Genomic DNA, 26235 nt, shown 5'->3' with positions numbered 1-26235 from the left:
TTTATTCACCCTCTCCACACCACTCATGATTTTCTAGACCTCTATCATATCCCCCCTCAGTCTCCTCTTTTCTAAACTGAAAAGTCCCAGTCGCTTTAACCTTTCTTCTATGGGACCCATTCCAAACCCCTAATCATTTTAGTTGCCCTTTTCTGAACCTATCTGCTCCGAGCTCATTAGCCTCTTTTGGCCACAGCATCACATTTGGAGCTCCTGATCAGCTGATCTTCTACCACAGCCCAGATCTTTGTTATTAGCAGGGGCTGAATACACGTGTCAATCCCAGCAGACCCTTCTACTCCCAACAGGGTCCTAAGGCATTCAGAGTCTCTCTGGTCTCCCCTGCCAGCGCTAACCCCTGAAGACGTGATCCAGCAGCCCTGCGGCTTTCCAACGTTCATTCGTTCCACCAGAGAAGAGCTTCCCCAGCACCGGAGCCCTCACAAGCCGTCTGCCACATCTGAACACGCCCTGAAAGCTCAAGCAGGCAGAGCCCGGGCGTGTCTCTTGCTTTCGGGAGCCCTGACTTAGGGGTTTCTGGACACCGGAGGTTGGCACGAGGCTCCCACGATGATGCCACGTGCCCTGAACTCCAGGTCCCCCGATCGCTCCACTGCAGCCAGATGGTGAAAGGGGCCCTAGGACACAGCCCCGAAAGCCCCTGCCTGCTGCCGCTCTGGCTGGCCCCACGTTCTCCCTCTCTGCCCCTGACTGGAGTCATGTGCATCACTGCCGGCGGTACTCCCCTGCAGGCTCCACCCCCCACTGCGCTGAATGGCCAGGAACTGCAGCCAATGGGAGCAGTGGGGGGCGGTGCCTGCACATGCAGGGCTGCATGGAGCCACACGTCCCTCCTGCCCCCAGGAACTGCACCAGGTAAGCATCCCAATTCCGTGTCCCCTCCTGCCCTCTCCCTCCCTGACCCCACACTGCCACCCTGCTCCTGCACCCTCCCTGCTGCCTAGGCCCCTCCCTCATCTCCAGCATCCCCCTCCCGCCAGACCCCACCCCCCACCATCTTCCCCAGCAGCCACCTCCTGCACAATGAACCCCTCAGTTTGGCCCCATCCTGGAGCCTAGGGGGGCCCAGAAAATCTACCAGCCTTGGGCCCCTAGAAGAGTTAATCCAGACCTGCCCTCTATCAACATATCCCCCCGCTGACTCCCTGCTGGCTAGGCCTAGCGGGGACAGGCCACATACAGAATGCAGCCCACCACCCAGTGCGGGTTTCCAGCAGGAGGTCAGGGCAGGTTGCAGAGCTCTGGAGTTCTCCTCCCCAGCTCCTCTTCTCCATTAGCCTCCAAGCCCCTGCTTCTCCCCCCCAGAGCTGGCTGCATGTGAGCACTGGCCACTCAGAAACAAGCTACAATGGAGCTGCTGAATTAGCTTCATTAAGGCAGATCACACGCAGGAGCCGAGGGTTCACTTCCTGACCCTGTCTAATTTGCTCCATTACTTTAGGGAGAGCCATTTACAGCCAGCCCCGGCTCCCGGGCTCGCCAGGGCACAAAGGTTTGCAAAGCACTTTGTTAGAATACGCGGCACGTCTCTCTTCCTCGAATCACAGACTCCCAGGGCCACCCAAGGCAAAACGCAGTAGAAAATAGGCCCAGCGAGCAAGCACATCTGCTTCTGGCAAGCCACGAGGCAGATCGTGACAGCAGAAGCAGGAGTACGTTTCAAATGGCTTCTGAATATGGATTGTACCATGAAAGGCATCCCCGCAGCCGGAGCCATTGGGGGAGAATAAAACTTTCAGACTGGGCTCAAAGATTAGGCGCCACATTTTCAAAGCCATCTAGAGGTTTTAAATACGCGAGACCCGGCTCCACCCTCACTCAAAAAAAAAAAAAGGCAGATACAGGCAGTCCCCGGGTTACGTACAAGATAGGGACTGTAGGTTTGTTCTTACATACAAATTCAACTTAAGTCGGAACTGGTACATATTGTAGGGGAAACTCTAGCCAAACATTTCTCCAGAGCTCAGTTTTATTCTCCCACACCTCACTTCCCTCAGTCCTTTATTCTCAAGCTGAGGTGTCTGCTGAGAAAAGCCGCTCCACGTCTCCCTGGTCTGCTGGGGGGGGGGGCGCTAGCTTCGTGTCTCCCTGGTCTGCTGGGGGGGGCACTAGCTTCGCGTCTCCCTGGTCTGCTGGGGGGGGGAGGCGCTAGCTTCACGTCTCCCTGGTCTGCTGGGGGGGGGCGCTAGCTTCGTGTCTCCCTGGTCTGCTGGGGGGGCGCTAGCTTCGCGTCTCCCTGGTCTGCTGGGGGGGGGAGGCGCTAGCTTCACGTCTCCCTGGTCTGCTGGGGGGGGGCGCTAGCTTCGTGTCTCCCTGGTCTGCTGGGGGGAAGCAGCTAGTGCCAGGTTGCCTCACCCCGTTTGTATGTAGGGATCTGATGTAAGTCAGATCCATGTAACCCGGGGACTGCCTGTACAAGGCATCTCAAGTGGGCACCAAAACAAAAAATCCAAGTCTTTGGGAACAATCCAGAGGCTCCTAGGACCCATCTGGGATCCTGAGGCTGGGCTGTCTGGAGGAGTTGAGGAGGCAGCCCTTCCCTTTGGATTTCGGATCGGAGCTGGCTTGCATTAAACAGGCTTCATTTTAATTCTCTGGTAGGATCAGACCAGGCTTTGTGTTGCCCCAGTTGTAAAGAGTCTTCCAAGTGAATTGAGTTTCCATCACCCTCCTGCTGTTGATCAATATGGCCGTCTCGGCCAGCAGCTGTTTCTAACGGAGGCGGGATCGTTACGCTCCCTGGTAACAGAAGTGATTGGCGGCGGACGGAACAAGGCTCCTTGGTGCTGAAGCCCTCGGGTCAGGCACCCGTGTGGTCTCGCGGGTTACCCAGTTATTAACCCGCTTCCAGGAGACGCGGGGGTGGAGCGCTAGTTACAGAAAAGCCGCCAGGTGCTTCCGAGCCAGGCTCCCAACACACGGCGCCTGCGTGGGGGCCAAGGCCTGGTCCACACCCCAACGAGGTCACAGGAGAGGCCCCCCCGGACTTTGGATCAGGCCCTTCGGGCACGTTACCGCCCCTCTGTCTAGTGCTTGGTCTCGGCAGCGTCTGTTTTGGCCCTGACCAGACCCGGGTTCAAGCCTTGCTTCCAGACCAGGTCCCTTGGGCAGTGGGGTGCTGGCCCTCCCCGCTGCAATCCCAGTGCCTGTGGGCTTTGCGCTCGGGCTCTAGCGGCTGCCACAGGCTGGCGGGACCCTGGCACGAGGGCCTGGAGGCTGAGCCCCCGAAGAGCGTGGCGGGCACCTCAGGAGACAAGGGCGTCAGGAGAACGCGCCGAAGCAGCGCTGGTCTCGGCAGCTCCCGGGAGCCCCCGCCCGCCGGGCACGGGGCAAACTCGGGCACAAGTCACCGACCAGACAGGAGTCGGGGGAGCTCGCGCGCCTGGTGTCTGCGGTTCGGCTCCCTCAGCGTCAGGGCAGGTCTGCGCCCGCAATGGGGGAAACTCCCTAAGGGGGGGTGGGGGACGGCAGCAATCAAACTCCCAGCCTGCCGCTTCCCCAAGGCCCTGCCCCCACTCGTTCCTCTCTGCCCCCTCCCCCATCACTCCCCTTACTGGTAAAGTGATGGGCCCACTGGCCCCCCACATCTGTGCCCCCTAGCGCCGCAGCGCGGGCGTCAGGCTTCTCCCGGGGACCCAGCTGGGTCCACACTGCAGTCAGGTCTGGCCCACCGGGAATGAAAGCCCCGCACTGGCAATGGAGCCGAGTGGCTCTAACGTTTCGTCCAGACAGGGTCTGAGGGACCCCTCGCTGTTAGAGACCCTGGGTCCGGTAGGTGCTCTGAGCTTCGGGGGTGCTCAGGCCAGGCTCCGCACTTCGAGGCTCTGGCCCCTCTCGAACTGGGGCGGCCTGGGGGCTCGCTGCTGGCACACACGGCGAGGGCGGTCGGCTGCTCCCCCGGAAGAGCGAGGCTTTCCCGCAAAGATCCCGCGCTGAGCTGTTCTGTTGATGCCGGGAAACGCCGCCCGGGAAGGATCAATGAGGTTTTAAGCCTTCGCAGAATCACACACGGCATCCGAGGGCTTTGGAAGGCGGATGCAACAGGGGGAAGGGTTTGGTGCCTTGGTGTTGGGAGAACTGCCGCTGCCACGCACGAACGGCTGGTTCGGGTGCCAGGATCTCCCGTGCCCATGGGGATCGGGGTTACGGGACCGCCACTGGCCAGCAAGGGGGGAGTGCAGGACGGGAGCTGCACAGGAAGTGCTCAGGGTCCGGAGGAAGCAGAAAGCAGGTCCCGGCCGCGGCCGCACAATCTGATGCCAGGCAGGTGCCCTGAACAGGGGGTCAGAGCTGGGGACCCGTGTGAGTTATTCTAGCCCAGAACACCCCATCCTCAAGCAGAAATCTAACAGGAGGGGAGTCCCGGGAGCAGATACATCCAGGGTCCCCGCAGTCCTTCCATTGGGAGAATGAGGCTGCCTGGCACCCTGCCCCCCAAAAGAGGCAGGGGGTTCAGGGAAGGAAGCGGGGCAGGGTATTTGGGGTGAGGTAGATCTTACATTGCGCTTCATGTGATCTCGTGATTAAACGGGTTGGAGACGGCCGATCTAGGCAGGGCTTGGTGCTGCCGTGGGGGTGGGCCCTGGACTCGACGACCCCTCCAGGGCCCTTCCAGCTCTAGGAGTCTGGGTCTATTTTGCTGCAGTGGAGATGCTACAAGGACCGACGGGGTTTTCCCTTCACGGCAGTAAATCCGCCCCCTCCGTGGCCCTGACCCACGTACTGCGCTCGGTGCACATTTTAGGTGTGGACCAGCCCGAACGCTCGCATCCACACAGCTGTGTGGGTCAGCGGGGGGGGGGGGGGGGGGGGCGATACCCCCGTCTGGGGCATGGTAAAGCCAGAGTCAGGGCAGGGCATGGGGGGGTCACCCTCTGCCCCCCAATTTCTGCCAGGGTTTGCCTGAAGGCTCTCCTTGTGCAGCAGCTCCTGGTGCAAGCTGAACGCTGCAGCCATGCAGAGACAGAGGCCACTGAAGGTAAAGGGGGGACACACTGCAGGGGGTGTGTGAATCAAGCTGTTCGGGGGGGGCCTTTAAATCGCATCCTCTGCACTATTGGCAGGTACCAGCCATCTGGCATCGCCAACGTCTTTCAGGGAGGGGCCGTTTCCACACCGGGGCTAGGCCGACAGCCGTAGACTGACAGGACATTGGGCCTTTTCGCCCAGTCCCCCCCAATTTCTAGCAGTGGCCACCAGCAGATGCATCAGCAGACGATGCAAACAGCCCCAGAAGATCCCAGTTTCCCAGAAATCCCCAGTAGCTCGCGTGGTTCTCCAGCAGACCCTCCCCTTGTGGCAGGTGGCCCCTCTGGGATCTCCCGCAGGAGAGCTTCCTTCCCACCCAGACCCTGCGCCCCAGGCGACGAATCTGTCCCCTCGCCCCAACCCAAGGCAAGAGACGCGCCAGGCAGAGCCTAGACCAGGGGAGCGCCAGGCGCGAGCTCACGAGATTCTCGGCTCTCTGCTGTCTGGGAGAGCGAAGCTGCCTAGGAAAACCGGGAAAGGACCTGCGGGGATAACGACATTGTCTCCCAGGCAGCAGGGACGTTCCTTGGGCCAAACCCGAGCAGTTCTCACTGCGCTGACGGTGCCCAGGGGAGGGAAAACTCAAAGCAGAGGGGGCTTGGAGTGGGGAGAAAAGCTTCCCTTCGAGACATCATCTTAGTAACCCCCCTTTGCAGCTGCCGGGGCCCAGCAGGGCTCTGTGGACAGACACAGGGCAAGTCCCTGAACTTTCGGCACCGAGCGCGTGCTGCTGGGTCTCACCTGGGCTAGGCGGAGACCCGGCCGCCGGGCCCGTCGGCTTGGCGGACAAACGCCAACGTGCTGCCCGCACAGAAAAGTTCCCGTCTCTTCTTCGCGAGCGTGGCGCAGACTTGGCAACAGGCCACGCTGCTGCCTAGGCAGCTCTAGCAGATTGAGGGTACGTCTACACTACAGCGCTAATTCGAACTAACTTAATTCGAATTAGTTAATTCAAACTAAGCTAATTCGAACTAGTGCATCTAGACCTAAAAACTAGTTCGAATTAGCGTTTTTGTCATTGTCTTTGGTCCATCCCCTCCAGGGTACCTAGTGTTGGCCGCTGTCGGCAGACAGGCTATTGGGCTAGATGAACCTTTGGTCTGACCCAGTACGGCCATTCTAAGCTCAGGGCTCAGGGTCGGGGGTCTCACTGGACCACCCTGATTTTCATGCAAACCTGCTCCGGGGTGGCCAGGCTGGCAGCTCTCCTGCCCTAGACGGCCACTTTCCTGTGCCTAGTGCGGAGGTCATAGATGAGGTCCACGATGTCTGCACTAGACCAGGTGGGCGCCCACCTCTTGCGGACCTGGGCAGGCTCCCGGGAGCCGCCAGCCTGGTCCCAGGAAGAGGGGGAGGGCTGGGTGGCAGCGGGTGGCTGGCTCGAGCCGTGCCAGGTGCAGGGTCTGCTGGCTGGGTGCTGGCAGGCTTGCACCTGGCACGGGGTCCGGGGCCAGAAGGGGGGCAGACGAGTTTCCCTGGTGGTGCCCAGAGTGGCCACCAGGGCAAGCTGGGGAGGGCTAGCCTCCCAGTAGTTCGAATTAAGTGGCTACACAGCCCTTAATTCGAACTAGTTAATTCGAACTAGGCGTTAGTCCTCGTGGAATGAGGTTTACCTAGTTCGAATTAAGCGCTCCGCTAGTTCGAATTAAGTTCGAACTAGCGGTTTGCATGTGTAGCGCCTATCAAAGTTAATTCGAACTAACATCTGTTAGTTCGAATTAACTTTGTAGTGTAGACATACCCTAAGTCCTTTGACAATGGCCCTCACTTGACACGTAGGGAAAGCGAGGCACGGGGAAGAGGAGTGTTTTACTAGCACCACGCAGCAGAGATGGGAACAAAGTCCAGGTCTCCCACGTTCCAGGCCAGTGCTCCTCCCACTAGGCCACACAGCCTTTGAACTCAGGATCTTTCCTTTGACCCCCCTGCCCTGTGCTGCGAGCAGCGTTCATCATGGTTGCACGCGTTGGATGCCACATAATTGTACTCAATGCAACTGGAGCACGCAATTGTATTGGGAAGGCAGGATAAGGGCTATCCGGAACGTAGGGAGCGGGGATGGGATCCGGAGAGAGGGAGACCAGAGGGAATCTACTCATCACACCAGGGTAACTCCACTGATTAACTCTGGCACGAGGAGAACCGGGTCCTCTGCAAGTCCCCGTGTTCGGCCACGTCATGGCCAGGGAGCCACCTTGCAGACAGAGAACAGAGCTCCCGGGTACACCGCTGTCCGATCTGCCACCAGGAGCACGCACCGGAGATCGGACTGCACCTTCCAAGTATTCTCCACACAAGCTAACAGGGCAGGTCCTCTATCTAGCAGCAGTTGTAGGCTAGACTCCTTCGCCAGCTCCTGGGCAGGTCCCAAAGCAGGACCAACCCCAACTCAATCAACCCAGCCAGGGCTTTGCCAAGCCGAGACTTAAAAACCTCTGGGGATGGAGATTCCACCAGCTCCCTAGGGAACCCAGCCCAGCGCTTCCCCACCCACCTAGGGAAATAGTTTTCCCTAATATCCAACCTGGACCTCCCGCACTGTAACTTGAGCCCATTGCTCCTTGTTCTGCCATCCGTCACCACTGAGAACAGCCTCTCTCCAGCCTCTTTGGAATCTCCCTTCAGGAAGTTGAAGGCTGCTCTCAAATCTCCCCTCACTCTTCTCTTCTGCAGACTAAATAAACCCAGATCTCTCTGGGTATGTCTACACTAGCCCCCTAGTTTGATCTAGGGAGGCTAATGAGGGCAATTTAGAAATTGACTAGCCCGAAGTAACTGCCCGCGTGTATACGCGGAAGTGAAACAGGATTCCAAATTAAAGGCCTTAAATCGAATTAACTGGTAAACCTCATTGCAGGAGGAATAACAGCTAATTCAAGTTAGGGTTTTAATTCGGAATCCCATTTCACTGCCAGGCTAGTCAATTTCTAAAATGGCGACCGGCCGGGAACATGCTAATGAAGCGTGGGATACTTAAATCCTGCGTTTCATTTGCAATTTCAGTCGCCCTCATTAGCCTCCCTAGATCAAACTAGGGGACTAGTGTAGACATACCCTCAGTCTCTCCTCATAGGTCATGCGCTCCAGCCCCCTAATCATTTTGGTCACCCTCCGCTGGACCCTCTCCAATGCGTCCACATCCTTTCTATAGTGGGGGGTCCAGAACTGGACACAATATTCCAGATGCGGCCTCACCAGAGCCAAATAAAGGGGAATAATCACTTCTCTAGATCCGCTGGCAATGCTCCTCCTAATGCACCCCAATATGTCATTAGCCGTCTTGGCTACAAGGGCCCCCTGTTGACTCATATCCAGCTTCTCATCCACTGGAACCCCCAGGGCCTTTTCTGCAGAACTGCTACTTAGCCAGTTAGTCCCCAGCCTGTAACAATACTTGGGATTCTTCCGTCCCAGGGGCAGGACTCTGCACTTGTCCGTGTTGAACCTCATCAGATTTCTTTTGGCCCAATCCTCTAATCTGTCTAGCTCACCCTGGACCCGATCCCTGCCCTCCAGCGTATCTACCTCTAGCTTAGTGTCATCTGCAAACTTGCTGAGGGTGCAATCCATCCCCTCATCCAGGTAGTTAATAAAGATATTGAACAAAACTGGTCCAAGAACAGATCCTTGGGGCACTCCGCTAAAATCCGACGGCCAACCTGACATTGAGCCATTGATCACTACCCGTTGGGCCTGACGGTCTAGCCAGTTTTCTATCCATCTTACAGTCCATTTATCCAATTCATTCTCCCTTAACTTGCTGTCAAGAATATTGTGGGAGACTGTACCAAAAGCTTTGTTAAAGTCCAGGTATATCACATCCACTGACTTTCCTAAGTCTACAGAGCCCATTACCTCATCAGAGAAGCTAATCAGATTGGTCAGGCACAACTTGCCCTTGGTGAATCCATGCTGACTGTTCCTGATCACTTTCCCCTGTTCCAAGTGCTTCAGAATGGATTCCGTGAGGACCCCCTCCATCCCCTTCACAACCTCTCCTCCCACCCATCCCCAGCTGAGAGCCAGGCTGCTGCATGATGCAGCCTTAGCCCCTTCCATGCAATGCCTTCTCTAGCCTGCATCGCCGGCCGCCCATGGACAATGCAGAGCGCGCCAGAGAGGAAGGATAGAGAAGCACCTGCACTGAATCTCTGGGCAACTAAACTGAATTCTCAGCTCGGCATTTGGCTCAATGTGAGACTTTGGGCAAATCACTTACTACAAACAACTCAGGGAGAGTATTTCCTCTCTCCCTCGTCTGTCCTGTCTAGTTTCCACTCTCTTCAGGAGGGTGCGTCTCTCGCTGTGTCTTTGTCCAGCCCCTAGAGCAAAGGGACACCGACTTGCCCCTAGAGAGCTCATGGATTGTAGCACAATTTACTGCCTGAAACCTGCTAACCTAGAGGATTCAAATTCGAATCCATTTTCAACTCCTCCCCTCGTTTCTTCTGTACAACAAGTTAATTACGTTTGCAGCCATTTTACCAGACATGCCATTTTTAATCAGCTAACAAAAACGTTTGGTCTCTTAATAAGATCCGGGCGTCTAGGAGTTGAGAAGAGCAATAAAATCCTTGCCATGTCTATTGGTGACACGGCTGTCAGCTGTCATCTTGCATTCAGAAAGGTGGACAGAGCAGCTTCTTACTAGAGACATCAGCTGGAGCGGCAAAGGTTAAGTCGCAATCCTGATCTGAAATTTTCCACTTCCGCAAAAAGAGCCTGGCTGTTTGCATCTGGGGGGTTTGGTTCTGATTAGCTCTGGCAAAGCTGATTTTTTTCTCTCACAAAATACTTCAAGATTGGGGTTTTTTTCAGCCTGCATTGGGTTTTTGTTTGTTTATTTGTTTGGGGTTTTGTTTTGTTTTGTTTTTTGAGAAGCCAAATTCCAAACCGTGTTGCATTGTTTTAGTTTTGACCCTGGAATTTCAAAGCAAAAATATAAAAGAAAGGGCCTCTCCAAAGTCAGTTAAAAAAACCCAACTCCCTTCTGTTCTAAAGAGTCCGAAATCATGTTGAGAGCATCAAAACATCCTGGTTTGGTTTTTTCCTTATACAAAATGTTGTCGAAAAGCAACGTGATTTTACAGAAAAATCAGTAGCGCCAAAAATGGCATTTCCTGACCACAACAATTCCCATTCTAGTTCTGATCTATCTGCCACAATCTGGCATGAACCGTCTCCACCACATACACCCAGAGCCGTGGCTCTCAAGCGGGGTGTGCACACCCCAGGGGGACTCAGACGTCTTCTGGGGGGACATCAACGCAGCTAGCTATTTCCCTTGTCTTCCGGCAGGACACACAACGCGCTCGTGACACCACTCCACACTCTAATAGACCCAATGAGCAGGCAAGCCATTTTGGTCAGCGTGCTGTACCACTCTGGTTTTCAAGTGAGGAAAAACTTGGGGATACACCACACAATCAGACTCCCGAAGGGGGACTGGAGAGGTTGAGAGCCACTGCCCTAGAGCAAAGCCGCATGGATGGAGTTTCAGGGAACACGGGCTGTGTCTGGGAACACTTTCCCCCCGTAGAGAAGCGAAGGGGATTAGCCAAAGGTCCGAGACCTGGCGCCGACTGGCACGCTTGGCGTTCTTTGGGCTTGACATTACCGGGGATCCGCGCTGGAAACAACTTCGGCCGAGCTGAGAAAAACGAGTGTTCTACTAAAACCAGCGACCGAAGGAGAGGACGTGGTCGTTTGAAAATGCCCCTCTCCGGAACAGGCTGCGCCGTGTGGCTACCCTCCCTGGGCTCTTCCTTCTGCTTTTGTTGCAGGTCCCCGGCCCTGGGCAACAAACACAAGCTGACTAGTGCCCTGTGCCCGGAGCGTTCCTTCCCCACAGCCACAGACTTCTCCAGCCCCGCCTGGGAACCCACCAAAACAGCCGCGTCCGTGAGCAAGAGAGCCCAGAGCAAGGCCACCTGCAGCCAGGGCCTTAGGCGTTCCCTACCTGATCTTCTCCTGGGCTGGTCAGCGGACCCACAGAAAGGCAGCAATCCACCTGTCCCTCCGGAGGGCCTCTCATCTCCAGCTGGGCTCCCTCCCCAGGCTGGGAAGGGAGAGATTTTAACCCTTTCCCTGCCAGACAGCAGGCGAGGCGGGGGGGGGGGGGTGACCGGTCCACGCTTGTTTTTGCTCCAGGGCTTTTGTGTAGGTTCCCACCAGGCAGGGTGCAGCGCGATTGATCCCCTGGCTCACCAAGGCTGCAGTCCGCAGTGGGCTTGGGGTCCAGGGTGGCAGCCCTGCCCAGAGGTCAGCCACCATAGGGTCCCTCTGGGATCCCCAGGGGGAGCCTGCTCGCAGGCTAGGCTGTGGGTTCGATTCCCATGCATGCGGGTGTTACCTTAACGGATTTTCTCATAGCTGAGTCCATATCACACCATGCTCCTCACCTTGGTCACCGTCTTCAGTGGCAGCTTGAGCCAAGAGGAGGGTTGCCAGATGGTTGAAACAAAAATACCGAACACCTGCCCCCCCTCAAAAAAAAACACCGGGGAAAAAAGGGGGGGAGACCAAAGTTGTTGAGAAAAAAAAAGGGGGACTCCAAGACTTATTAAGCAAAAACAAAAAAAAGCAGCATGTCCCCTTTAAAAGTGAGTGCAGGGATACAAACAGGGAAGTGGTTGAGCACTAAGACCCCGGGGGAGTCATTGCTTCCCCTTGGTCTTTTTGCTGGCAGCCATTTTGTGCCAGCAGCCTTGCGGAACCTGGTAAGCATGGGGCTGGGGGTGTTGGGGCTGGGAGGTTTGGGGGGGGGGGGGTGAAGAGGTGCTGAGTGTTTGTAGGGTTGCCAGGTGCCCAGCATTTTTGCCTGCTGGCTGGGGAAAAAATCCGAACATACCAGACATTTTAGGTGTCCGGTATTTTCTGAAATTTTTTTACCGGACAGGAGGTGAAAATACCAGACTATCTGGGTGAACACCGGACACCTGGCAACCCTAGCCGAGAGCCTGGCTACCGCCCACACATGCACACTGGTGAGTCCAGGGTAGGGGTGGGCAATCATGTGTGATGGGGGGGGCACTCCAAAACTTTGGTAAGTGGTCAAGGGCTGCACTTTCCTACGGTGAGTAGGTGGGGTCTGGGACAGAGGTTGGGTGCAGAAGGGAGCTCGGGGTGGAGGATTTGGGTGCAGGAGAGGGTGAGAGGGAGTTTGGCTGAAGGAGAAGGTTCGTAGTGCATGAAGTTTCCCCCTTTTCTTCCCCCTCCACCTGGTGCAGAGAGGCAGATGGAGCAGCCAGCAGCTCTGAGCCCTGGGGCTGCTCCCAGCCTGTGGGTCCAGTGGGGTGGGCCGCAGGCCAGATTGAAGGGCTTGGAGGGCCAGATCCGGCCCCCGGGCCATATCTTGTCCACCCCTGGTCCAGGGGGTCTGACAGAGCTGGGACATAAGGCTTAGTGGGGCCCTGTTCATTCTCACACCGCACAGGGCCCCCCGGCAGTCGGCTGGGCTGGCGAAGGCCCCTTTGCATCACTAATGCGGTAACTTCTGAATGCCGCCTCGGCTCAATTCCCACGTTTCCGGGAATGTTCCGGGCCTCGGTGGCCACCTCCCTGCCGAATTGGGGGGGAATCAGAGAACCAAAAGGGAGAGAACCAGGGAGCAGACGGAGCCTCTGCCGGCTGATTAGCAGAGCCAGTTTCCAGCATCTCAGCAATTATCTGTAGATCAAGCAGCCGGGTGATGGCACCAATTAACACGTCCAGGCATAACAATACCTGTCTCATCTCTGCTTCTCCTCCCCATAGAGCTGCACAGGCTGACACTCCACTGAGCTCCCAGACAGAAAGAAGAGCTGGGGGGGGGAGGGATGCGCAGCCTCTGGGATGAAGGGGGAGCCTGGGGTGGAGGAAGGGGGGAGCACACAGAACTTCTAGCGGGGGGACTTGGGGACCCTGATGTGGGGGGGAGGGAAGAGCCACACAGTCCCTAGCAGCGTGGGAAGGGGGTAAATTGGGGACCTTGGTAAGGGGGGAAGAGGAACCCTTGGCATGGGGGGAGAGCTGGTAGGTTCACTGAGCACAGCCTGCCCATGAAGCGGGCAACAACGTTCCCTCTAAATTTTTCCATCCATGTGCAGAATACATTTTGTTGCGTGCGCTCCAGCACATGCGGCTGTGCACCACTAGTAGAAACCCAGGCTGCCGGCTGCAGGTGCTCTGCTAATCAACTGGGCAGCATTCAAATCTCTCCTAGGTGGCTGCCCAAGCGCTCAGTTTACAGGGAACGCGGGAGGGCGACGATGACTCCGAGTACTGATGATCACCACCTCTGAGACCCCGAACCCTGGCGACACCCTGGAAAGTTAAACCACAGCCGGTGCCTTCCCTCTCGTTGCCTGGGCAAAGCCAGCTGGCCGGCTGCGAGATAATGAGCCGGGGAAGCCAGCGGCTGATGTCTATCTAGCACAGGCGCACACACGGATATTAACCTCCGGCCCTGACAAAAGCCCAACGGGGGGTTCATTTACAAAGCCTTGCTGCCTTTCTCAGCCCGCAGCTCTAATGAGTTTAATTTTTACTGGCAGAGCAGGCATGTGCTGCCAGGGACCACAGCCCTCTGTGTTTTCCCAGGACTGCGGCAGGGCTGCTGGGCGCAGGCGTGGGAACAACAGAGCACAGTGGATGGAGATTATGCCGGGCTGGGGAATAGAAGAACAGCCAGACTGGGTCAGACCCAAGGTCCAATGCCAGGTGCCCCAGAGGGAGTGAACAGAACAGGGAACCATCAAGTGATCCCTCCCCTGTCGCCCCTTCCCAGCCCCTGACAAACAGAGGCTAGGGACAGCAAACCTTACCCATCCTGGCTAATAGCCATTAACGGACCTGTCCTCCATGAATGTATTTAGCTCTTTTCTGAACCCTGTTAAAGTCCTGGTCTTCACAACATCCTCTAGCAAGGAGTTCCACAGGTTGACTGTGCATTGTATGAAGAAATACCTCCTTTTGTTTGTTTTAAAGCTGCTACCTATTCATTTCATTTGGTAGCCCCCTAGTTCTTGTGTTATGGGAACAAGTAAATAACTTCTCCTTATTCACTGTTTCCACACCAGTCATGATTTGATAGACCTCGATCATATCCCCCACCCCCTTACTCTCCTCTCTTCTAAACTGAAAAGTCCCAGTCTTATTAATCTCTCCTCGTGTGGCAGCCATTCCAAACCCCTCATCATTTTTGTTGCCGTTTTCTGAACTTTTTCCAATGCCAAGATAATCTTTTTTGAGATGAAGCGACCACATCTGCACACGGTATTTTAGATGTGGGCGTACAATGGATTTATACAGAGGCAATAAGATGTTCTCTGTCTTATTCTCTATTCCTTTTTTAATGATTCCCAACGTTCTGTTTGCTTTTTTTTCTGACTGCTGCTGCGCACTGGGTGGATGTTTTCAGAGAATTATCCACAATGACTCCAAGATCTCTCTTTTGAGTGATAACAGCTAATTTAATCCCCATCAATTCACACAGATAGTTGGGATTATGTTTTCTGATATGCATTGCTTTGCATTTATCAACATTAAAATTCATTTACCATTTTGTTGCTCAGTCATCTACTTGTGCGAGATCTTTTTGAAGTTTTTCAGTCTGCTTTGAACTTAACTCTCTTGAGCACTTCTGTATTATCTGCAAATTTGGCCACCTCCCTGTTTACTCCTTTCTCCAAATCATTTATGAATATGCTGAATAGGTTTGGTCCCAGCACGGACCCGTGCAGGATACCACTAGTTACCTCTCTCCATCCCAAAAACTGACCAAAGTAGTATGCAATCATATAAAGATTGTACCATAATGAAGGCTGCAGGCTATTTGGCAAAGTGGTTTTGGACAGAAATAAACATTCTCGTAGGCTGGGTCGATCTATGGTAGGCCAGGTCTTCAACACAAGAGATCTGGGGTCTATTCATGACTCTGCCACTGCATTGCTGGGGGACCATGGCCGAGTCATGTCACCTACCTGGGATCTGTTAAAAAGGGGAAAAGGCTGTTTAGCTCTTCTGCAGTCTAGGGCTGAAAGGAGCGAGGTGTCGTCACCACTGGGGGACACCGTGAGGGACCGGAAACAGCTTCTGTGCAGAGGGGGGATTGGATACACCCACACCCACACACCCCCCCACACACACTCTCTCTCTCTCTCACACACACACACACACACACACACACACACAATCTCTCTCTCTCTCTCTCTCTCTCTCTCTCTCACACACACACACACACACACACTGTCTCTCTCTCTCTCACACACACACACACACACACACACACACACACACACTGTCTCTCTCTCTCACACACACACACACACACACACTGTCTCTCTCTCTCTCTCTCACACACACACACACACACACACACACACACACACACACAATCTCTCTCTCTCACACACTCTCTCTCTCTCTCTCTCTCACACACACACACACACACACACACACACACACACACACACACACACACACACAGATTATTTTGCTTCTGAGGGTTGCAGCTCCGCTGCTAAACCCTGAAATTAACCAGGACTCTCCTGGGATATTTATGTCTGGCAGACACTGTGCAGATAACAGCGTTACCTCCAGAGCCCGGGGCGGCTGGGAGCTGGCTTAACTCTTGTTTTCCGTCTTCCTCCAGTGCCTTGGGGATCCGGTCAGACCCTCCCCACCTTGCCTGTCTCCTCAGGTCAGCCCCAAAGAGAGACCTGGACTCGCCTGAACATCGGCACTGAGATCAGGCCTGAAAATCTAATCTAAGTGCCCAGAATGCCCCGTCTCCAACCTAAGAGGGCTGGGTAGAGAGACCGTAAGTCAGACCCAGGGCGTAGGCACTATTGTCCCATAGAGACTGCTTGGGAAGGGGACGCCTAGATTCACTGGTACCAGACATTTCCAGGAATCTTTCCTACTTTGCCTCCCTCCAAAAGGGTTGGGCCCCCCCCCATGTCTGCCCCTGCCTACCCCCTCCCCCACCACAGGAGGCCTGCCTCCACCCCAGGACCTAGCAGCAACGCTGGGCCTTGGGGCAGCCCCCCTCCCCTCAGCATTCAGGGGCAGCAGGTTTGCAGGCATGTTGGTGGTGCCCAGAACCCAAACCCCTCCCCTCCCCTCCCGTCCCACCTGCCTAGGGCTCTGGGAGGGAGTTTGGGTAGGGGAGGGGCACAGGCTCTGGCAGGGAATGTGGGGACAAGACAGGTGAGGGGTGGGGTTCGGGGGTGGTCTGGGGTGCAGGCTCTGAGAGGGAGCTTGGGGGCAGGACAGGGTGAGGGTGCAGGCTCTGGATGGAGTGGGGTGCACAATGGGATGTGTGGGAGGTGTTATATTTACCCGGGGCCCCCAGCAATGGCTCCTGGGGGGAGCTCCAGGTGCTATGACCCTCCAGCCGTCCCTTTGTGAGCCCCCAGTCCCCCTGCCGCTCCCCGGGTCATTTCAAATGCCCAGGAGGGGCCCCAGCCCCACCAGCAGCCGTGCACGGGGATAGAGCCCCTTCCAGCCACTCTCAGCTGCTGCCAGCCATGCATCCTTGAGACACTGTCCCCCCCCCCACCCCCACCCCCAAGCCGCAGGGATGCAGCAGTCGTGGGGGGGGAATCGCCTGGGGGAGGCAGGCAGGGCTGGGTGGATGCGTGGGGGGGACATGCAGAGTGGCAAGGGAGCCGGACGATGCAGGAGAGTTTGGGGGAGCTCGGCCCCGGGGTACAGGCACTGCAGGCCTACAGAACTCACCGCCTGGGCCAGCATGGCCAGGCAGGGGCTGCTGCCCCACAACCCTGCTGCCCGCCCTCCAGGCTGAGCATCTCTGCAGCCGTGCCTGCCCCTGAGAGTCTGGGAAGGAGGAGAGGGCAGCTGGCCCAGCTACGCAAGGTGACATGGGGCTGGTCCCTGTTCTCGTAGCCAGTGTCCTTGTCAGCTGAGCGCTTGGATGGCCACCCAAGAGAGCTCCAGATGCTGCCCAGCTGATTAGCAGAGCACCTGCGGGTGGTGCACATCTGCATATGACTTGGTGCAGATAACAAAATGTATTCCATACACGGGAGGAAAAAATTAGAGGGAACATTGCTCATGGCCATTGCAACAGGGGAAGAAAGAGTAGCAGGGGCCTCTCTCTGGGGCGCAGTGTGGTGCAGTGGTTAAAGCAGGGTCTCTGGCTCTGCTACTGACTTGTTGTGTGTCCCTGGGTGCCTCACTTTGCCTGTCTAGAAAAGGGGAACCGTTCAGGGACTTGCCTCAGATCACACCGCAAGCAGGGTGGGAAATTTTGCCAAGGAATCCTGTCCCCTAACCATTAGGCCACTGCTGAAAAGGAAGTCCCGGAGTCCTGATGCCCAGTCATTTGCTTTAACCACTAGACCACACTCCTTCCAGCCTTAGAAACACAAGAAGCAGCCCTGACTTCCAATCTTGCACTGCTCCTGGGAAATGTGAGGGACACAGAGCCCTGCTCTTTGCACAGAGCTCTCTGCACCCAGTGCCGTCTTCCTCCCGCCCTGACTGCTGTGATGTAAGGGGACCCCAGGCCCCGGGGAGGGCTGGACAGACCACGGACCTCGGCCTGCTGCCATTAGAACCAGGCAAGGGGGAGTGGGAAATTGCTGGGGCAGCTATAGGTGATGACGAGCCAGCTCCAAGATGAAAGCTTCTGATCCCCCAGAGAAGACTCCCTGGTTAATTTCCCCTAATTATGTCTGCCATTTTCCCATCACTTTGTGCGTGAGAGAGCCAATATGAGCCCTGCACCAGGGTCCAGCCAGGACGGGGCTCACTCCCATCTCACTCTCGGGGGCTTTACGCCAGCAGCTGCGTGGACTCCCCTGGGATTTACATCGGTCCGACTGCCATCAGAGCCAGGCCCTTGGCTGCCACTGGGGTTGCTCCCGATTTACCCCAGTGCAAGCTCAGAAGCAGCCTCCAGAGAAAGCGAGACGGCGTGCGAGAGAAAGGGACTGATCAAAGGTACAACGAGCAGCCGGGCTCAGGAGGGGGCAGAGAAACCAGAGTTCCTCTGTCGCTACTGAAAAGCATCGAATACCTTCTCCTCCCACCCGCAGGCCGCTGAACCGGCTGGCGCAGTCAAACCGCCCTCACCAACCCGCTAGCTCCAGTGTTCGTAGGAATCATCGTGTATTGCCACGGGGCTTTGGAGGCCTCGTCACAGCCCAGCACCCACCCTGCAAACATCCAACAAAACAAAACAGAAACGGAGCCCCTACCCCAGAGCGCTGACAGGCCCAGGCAAGAGACAACAGCCAGCTACAGACCGACCAGGAAGGGAAAGGAAACCAAGGGGCCACTGGTTTAGGGTGACTGCGCCATTGTCGTGGTGAACAGCACTACAAAGAACCTGTTTCCATTTGGGATTCTGCCCCTCTGCTGTGGGATAAATTGTTGGGCCTTTCTAATACAGGGAATCATCCAAGTGGAAGGTAGATTAGGAATCAGGCCGAAGGCCATCCGGGGAGGAGCTGAGAGGAAAATGATGGGAAAACAGTAAGGGGTATACTCTCCCTGAGCTCCGCCCACAAGCCAAGCTCCTCCCACTTGTTTCATTCCCAAAATGAGCCGGCACTCACAACAGAGTTTGCAGAGCTGCATGGAATGATTCGCTCCTTTTTTCTTGTGGGCGGGATCCGATGTTTACCAGAGCATCACTAGGTTCCAGAGTCAACGCTCTGCTGCTGTGAATGGGAGCAGGCCACATCTCCCGGACCCGTTCTTGCAGGCTGTCTGCAGGCTCAGCCAGGTGCCGCTGTACCCGTGGGGATTCTTTGTGATCGGCATTGCTAGAGCCTTACGGTTTTAAAAAGAAACTCAAATTCTGGAGCACGAGGTAGCAGCCCCAGGGACCAGCGCGAGATCAGTGTTTCACTTGCGTGGTGATTGCCAGAAGCAACAATCACAGCTTCTGACGGAAGAAATTGTATCTGTCTTGTGTTTCTGCACGAGATAAATACATATCCCTGGTGTGTGTTTCTCTCTCTCCCTCTCCTGCCTCGGAGTGAACGAAAACCAAGGGGGTTCTGCAATCCCAGCCCCGGTCTGCACAGGCCTAGGCGCCAGAAAGAAGGGGCGAGAAGAAAGAGGAAACAGACACCGTGGGAGTTTGTGGTAGCAGCTCTTTGCTCAGAGGGGTCTCATTGGCTTCTGTGGGAATTCCATGCCCGGCTCCCGTGCAGGAGCTAAGCTAATGAGCGACCGAGAACGGATGAGCAGGCCGTGGGATGGGGGGAAAGAGACGGCGGAAAAGGAAGGAGAAAGCTTCTGATGCAAAAGGGGCTTTTCCCAATGGATTAATAGGTTGTCATGACAACAGGGGCTGCATTTAGAGTAATTATTAGGGAATAGCTACCCACCGAGGAGAGAGAAAAGGCCAGCGAGACACGCTCGGGATGCGCCTGGCGCTGTCGGAGAGGGAGGGGGGCTCAGAATAGTTGAAACCCAACCACATGTGCTAAGTGTCTTCGCCTCTATTCAACGGGCCCCCCCGGGGTGCAGCAGATCCGGATTGCTGACTTTAAAGGCAGTCGAACGAGGCTTTCCTCCCGCTAGCCCCGCAGAGCCAGCACCGCAGCCAGGCCGGGGGCAAGCCGGGCGCCTTACTCTAGCCCGTGCGTCGCCACCGAATCATTCCCCAGGGGCTGATCCAAAAGCCACTCGAGTCACGGGCTTTAGCTCCGCCCCAGAGCCTCTGTGGCTAGTGGCGGGAGAGCCGGTGAGACGGCTTAGCAGGGCTTGAGCTGTAAACGGAGCAGACCTGAGCTGGGGATCTCTGCTGCCAGGCAGTCAAATTGGAACCCCATGAGGCCACTTTTACCACGTGACACCGTGGCATCCGGCAGCTCCACTGAGCATCCAGGGAGATCGCGGTTTTCTAGTGAGCCCCTCTTCGCACGCAGGGCCCTGTTCTCCCGCGACAGCACCAGCGTTCCCTGTAAGCCGGGCGCTCAGGAGAGATCCCAGTGCCGCCCAGCTGATGAGCAGCGCGCCCACCGCTAGGTTTTGTTCCCGTGGGCGGTGTGCATTCACACAGCTCGGTGCACATAACATTTATTCCGCACACAGATGGAAACGACCAGAGGGACGTCTAGCTAAGTACACGTGAGCATCTGTTCTTCGCATGCTGGCCCTGAATGAGAGCCTCCATTAAGGGCCCTGGGGACTTCGCTCTTCATGTTGGGAGGGGTCCGGACCCTCTGATGGTGGCGTCAGGATAAAATCCCCAGGCTCGGCCTGCCCTTACAAGCGTATCGGCAGTATGGCCAGCTCTCACGGTTGTGTTGTGATCATTGGTGTTTTCCTTAAAGCCCCAGGTCGTAGTGTCAAGTGGAGAGGGGATGATTTCAGCCTCCTTCTGTAAGAAAAAGCAAGAGCTTACCTCACTGCCACCGGGTCGGTTCAAACCTGGGGCCTTTAGAGCTTAGGGGAGTAGCCGCAACAGCTTGAGCTATGAAGCCAGCTGGCTCCCAGCTGAATGGTAGAGCTCCCTTGTTCTTAGCTCTGGCTGTAAGTGGTCTAAGGGGCATTCCATGGGACAGTGACCCACCCTAGGGCTATGTTCACGCTGGTGCGATCTTGCACCAGACGTATGCAAATGAGGCTAAGCATGGAATATCGCCGAGCCTCATTTGCATATCTAATGAGCCGCCATTTTTGCAGAAAATGGCTCTTGCTCCAGAAGGAACGTCTACACCGCCCCTTCTTGCACAAGAAAACCCCCCTTGCGCAACGCCGCTATGCCGATTATTTTCAGGAAGAACGGCGTTGCGCAAGGGGGGTTTTCTTGCACAAGAAGGGGCGGTGTAGATGCTTCTTCTGGCGCAAGAGCCTCTTCCGCAAAAATGGCGGCTCATTAGATATGCAAATGAGGCTCGGCGATATTCCACGCTTAGCCTCATTTGCATACGTCTGGCGCAAGATCGCGCCAGTGTAGACATAGCCTAGGTGTGTGGGTTACACTTGTCCTGGCTGGGCTTAGATCTCCTCTCAGCTGCGCGTTCCACCCTTCGCTGAGGATGCCTGTAGGGAGGAGACAGCCCCCCTGAGACAAAAGGGGAACACGAGCCCCAGGCAGAGGCAGAACAAGGCTCCTTTGCAGGAGTGGGGTGGCCTGGGCCTGAAGGGGATGGGGGGGCGCTTACCTGGCTCCACACCCCTTGCTGCTCCCAGGCACCACCCCCTGCTGCTCCCATTGGCCCTGATTCTAGCCAATGGGAGCTGCCGTTTCCCCAGTCGGGGCGGGGGAGAGAAGCCACAGCGCACGGAGCCACTTCCTGCCCCCATGACCCGGATCCGTCCGGTGAGGTTCTCCCCCCGCTGCAGCAGGAACCTGGCGCTGGTGCTCCAACCCAGCAGCGGGGAAGGAGGGCTGGAGCGCCAGGGCAGGCTCCCCGCTGCAGAGCGGGAGGGAGCCTGAGCCTGCAGCCCACCTGCAAGAGAGTCCCAGTCCATGGAGAACCATGGCTCAAGGCCCACGGCTGGTGCACTGCAGCGGTGTCTCTGGGGCTCTGTTGGATAGATGCTCCCTGTGGGGTTTTTCTCTCGATGCCGTTACAGCGCTGGTAGCTGGGGTGACAGAAGAACGGTTCTGTCATCCCCCCACATGGACTGCAGGGTCCCCGTCACTCCCTCGCATGGGGTGCGAGATTTTTCACACCCAAAGTGATGTAACTAGGTCGAGCTGAGTTTTCAGCGAGGCCGCGAGAGAGCCTTTGGGGGTGCTGGCCGACAGTTTCCAGCGGTGTTTGTTGTTTCCTGTGGGGTAGCTCCTCCTGCATTCAGGCTAGCAGGGCCTGGTGTGGTCTCCATAAATGCACCAGCCTGACCCAAGGTATCAGACTCCATCGTCAAATCCCTCCCCTCACTCCCCCATTCTGGAACAGCCCCACACGCTGACGAGCTGCTCACTCATTCCTGTGTGAGTGGTAGCCCTGGTCGGAGCGTGCGAGCAAGTCAGAGCTACAGAGATCAGCAGGAAGGGGGTGGGACAGAGGAAGAGATGGGTAAGGAGAGACAAGAGATTAGCTATAGAGATACACGGGGTGGAGAGAGCGCGCAGTGCGGTTTGGGGACGCCCGAGGGAATTGAAACTCTCTGGCAGCAGCAGCTCCACAGCCCCAGAGGGGCCGGCTCCAGGTCCCAGAAACTCTCCCGGGGGCTTGGCTGAGAGCACACGAGGACAGGCCTGTTACAATATCTGTGTCACGATGAGCATCGCTGCCTCCGTTCACACGCCCTCTCCCACGGATGCCGTCACCCCGGCCAGAGCAGTGTCCCAGCGTGAAGGGCACAGGGCAGGCAGGACTCTGTGTGCTCTCGCGCTGCAGGAGATACAGCTGAATTCTGTCTCCTCCAAACACACGCCCACCTTGGAGCAGCTGAGAGCAGAATTCCGATCCCTGAGTCCTGGGAGGGGAAAAAGAACCAGAACCTTAGAGCCAGACACACCCCTGAGTAGCTGCAAACTACCCAGCTGGGCCCCATCTCTAGGCTGGGCAGAGTGAGAGAGACAGGGAAGGAGGAGAGCGAATCTATGCTGATCACAAAGCCTTTCCCAAAAGGTAACTGACTTCAGTGGCCCACGACAGGTGACTTCCTGGGTTGGGATTTGTGAAGCATTTCCCAATGAACAAAGGCTGTAAAATGACAGGCTGAGAAAGGGGAGGAGAGACCCGGATTGCCCGTGGGCCAAACTTTCAGATCCCAATCGCGGACCCGAGCATTATGGGTATCGCAGTCGGGCCTGGAGGCAGAGTTGGGCAGGAATCAGTTTTCCCTCCTCATGGGTTTTTTCGAGATTTTGAAAAACTGTTCCCATGCAAAACCGAGGTCACAAGCCAAAATCTCCAAAAACTAATTGCAAAAGGAAAATGAAAAAAAAAATTGTTCAGAATGTGTCGTTTCCACCAGACTGAAACGTTTCACTTCTGCCTCTTCCAGAAAAACCAGATTCGCTGAAATTAGCTGAAATTTCTGAACAAAATCTCTGTTCAAGCAGCGAAGCAGAACTATTTGTGCCTTTATAATGTCCCCAAAGGCCAATTTCAAAATATCCCCCCCCCCCAAAAAAAACATGGGAAATTCATTGAAACCGACTCGTTCCTTTGGATAAAAGGACATTTCCGGTCGCTATTTCCCAACCGGCTGACTCCAGAGGCTCCCGTCAGAAACGGGTTGGCTTTGTGCTCCTAGCACCACACTGAGACTCGGGTCAGTTACCAGCCCTGCTGGACAGCTGGGTGACTGCAGACAAATCACAGCCCCAGGCACCTCGCACAACGGACGCCAGCGCTCGGCTGTGGACTGTTGTTTCTAGTGTAGCAACCAGGCCAAAGTTTACCCAGACCCGCGGGGCCCAGCTAGCTGCTACAGTAGCGGAGGGCTGGACTCAATGAGCCAGGCAGTCACTTCCAGTCCTCCGCTGTGCTCTGCAAGCCCGTCCCCAGGCCAGCTCACCAGCTCCGATGTCAGCTGCACCCCCCTCCCCGATTGCCTGGCTCCTGAGTCTGCTGCTGTGTGGCCAATCACAGCTGGGCCAAGCTGTGCAAAGCGCGACCGTGCTGCGCTGGCTGTCTCTGATGCCCACTTCGCCGAGGTCAGAAGGTGCCACCGGGAACAAGGGGCAGCGAATCCAGCCCTACCCAGCTGTGTATCCCTCTCAGCATTCACTGCCCGACCAAAGTCAGGCTCAGGCCCAGCTGCATGGGGAAAACAGGTCCCCTCTGCAGCGCAGTCGACCGCAAGTGAATCTGCCCTCAGTTCTGCCGATCCTCCTGCCAACAGCCATTCCCCATTGACACCGGCTCCTCTTGGCCTGGCGTCCATCCCCGCACCAGCTGCCCTGATCACTCCTGAGTCAAAATCACAAGGGACGGGCCACAATGCTCAGCTCCAAGGGCCCAAAATGCTTAGAGGCATTTTGCCCTAGAGCCAAATTAATTCCATCATTGAGGTAATCCCTCCATCCACAGACCCAACTACCTATCCATCCCTCCATCCACAGACCCAACTACCTATCCATCCCTCCATCCACAGACCCAACTACCTATCCATCCCTCCATCCACAGACCCAACTACCTATCCATCCCTCCATCCACAGACCCAACTACCTATCCATCCCTCCATCCACAGACCCAACTACCTATCCATCCCTCCATCCATCCCTCCATCCACAGACCCAACTACCTATCCATCCCTCCATCCCTCCATCCATCCCTCCATCCACAGACCCAACTACCTATCCATTCCTCCATCCCTCCATCCACAGACCCAACTACCTATCCATCCCTCCATCCACAGACCCAACTACCTATCCATCCCGCCATCCATCCCTCCATCCACAGACCCAACTACCTATCCATCCATCCATCCCTCCACAGACCCAACTACCTATCCATCCCTCCATCCCTCCATCCATCCCTCCCTCCACAGACCCAACTACCACCTATCCATCCTTCCCTCCCTCCACAGACCCAACTACCACCTATCCATCCATCCATCCACAGACCCAACTACCACCTATCCATCCATCCATCCACAGACCCAACTACCACCTATCCGTCCATCCCTCCCTCCACAGACCCAACTACCACCTATCCGTCCATCCCTCCCTCCACAGACCCAACTACCACCTATCCGTCCATCCCTCCCTCCACAGACCCAACTACCACCTATCCGTCCATCCCTCCCTCCACAGACCCAACTACCACCTATCCGTCCATCCCTCCCTCCACAGACCCAACTACCACCTATCTGTCCATCCCTCCATCCACAGACTCAGCTACCACCTATCCGTCCATCCATCCATTCCTCCACAGACCCAACTACCTATCCATCCCGCCATCCATCCCTCCATCCACAGACCCAACTACCTTTTCATCCATCCATCCATCCCTCCACAGACCCAACTATCCATCTATCCATCCCTCTAGTCATCTATCCCATACACACGCAACTATTATCTATCCATCCATCCCTCTACACATACCCCCATTCTTCCCCCATGCACCCAACTGTCTAATTCAATCTATCTATACATTCATTCGCGCACAAACCCAGCTGTTTATCCATCTTTCTCCCTATGCACGCATCTATTTATCCATCCCTCTACATACCCTGTCTAGCTATCCATCCCCCTACTCACACATCTGTCTATTCATCCATCCTGCTCTCTATGCACCCACCCATCCATCCATCTTTCTCCCTACGCACCTATCTATCCATCCATGCAACTTGTACGCCCCTGTCATGGCTCCTTCCCCACTCTGGCATGATAAATGCAGAAGTGGGGGCCAGCAAGTGTACCCCAAAGCCTTATCTACCAGGCTTTGGCATAAAACTTCCCCCAAGATCTTAAAACCCTAGATCTTGGGAATAAAACTTCCGCTGCCACCACCCAAATGTTGCTAAAGAAACCAGGGGAAAGATCATTTGGGAAATCTCACCCCTAAAATAAAAATCAGGACACACTATTAACCACTGCCAGGTTAATAAAAGAAAAGAAAGAACTTTTTATTATTACAACAATATTCCTGTTGCAACATAATGACTAGATAGGGAGGTAACAAAATATACTCATGGAGAAACTCCATGGGCCTAGAACTTAGTTGCAAAGAAAAGCCAAAACATCTTGTAAGCAGTGCCAGATCTCAGATCCCATACCCAATCCTTAAAACAATAAAACCTAACGAGACTACCTAAACTTTACCCTACTTACAGAAAATGAAGAATGGTGTCTTGGAGAGAGAGAGATATGCTTGTCCCTCTCTGTAGCTGCAGAGAGCTCTCTCTGAGAGACAAAAGGGAGAAAAGAAAAAAAAAACCAAATTCCTTTGTCCCAGTTGGAAAAGTCCCACCTACATTCCTACTGGTCACTCCACCTGGCTAGGTGTAGTTAACCCCTTAATTCCCAGGCTGCTGGCTAACCCTCATAATCATGACACCCCCATCCATCCACCTTTGCACCCATCCATCTATCCAGCCATCCACCCCATCTATCCGTTCATCCCCATCACCTAATATTGATCCCCATCCCAATCATCTAATATATTTATGTTCTATAAATATATTAGAAGCAAGAGGAAGACTAAGGACAGGGTAGGCCCATTGCGTGGTGAGGAGAGAAAAATAGTATCAGGAAACTTGGAAATGGCAAAGGTGCTTAATGACTTCTTTGTTTCGGTCTTCACCAAGAAGTCT

General features: G+C 55.6%; 1 protein-coding gene across 1 annotated transcript in view; it reads right to left on the bottom strand.

The window, feature by feature from the left end:
- GPAT2 (glycerol-3-phosphate acyltransferase 2, mitochondrial) overlaps positions 1 to 25851 on the bottom strand; it is a 110981-nt gene extending 85130 nt beyond the window's left edge. Inside the window, exon 1 of the mRNA XM_089773755.1 lies at positions 25754 to 25851. The gene's annotated coding sequence lies outside the window, so the exon portion shown is untranslated. The remainder of the gene's footprint in view (positions 1 to 25753) is intronic.
- Between the last annotated feature and the right edge of the window lie 384 nt (positions 25852 to 26235).

This window comes from Pelodiscus sinensis, chromosome 28 (genome assembly GCF_052426305.1).
Source record: "Pelodiscus sinensis isolate ZL-2025 chromosome 28, ASM5242630v1, whole genome shotgun sequence".
Taxonomy (NCBI): Eukaryota; Metazoa; Chordata; order Testudines; family Trionychidae; genus Pelodiscus; species Pelodiscus sinensis.
The sequence above is the reverse complement of the archived record's forward strand: the minus strand, read 5'-3'. Positions and strand labels throughout refer to the sequence as shown.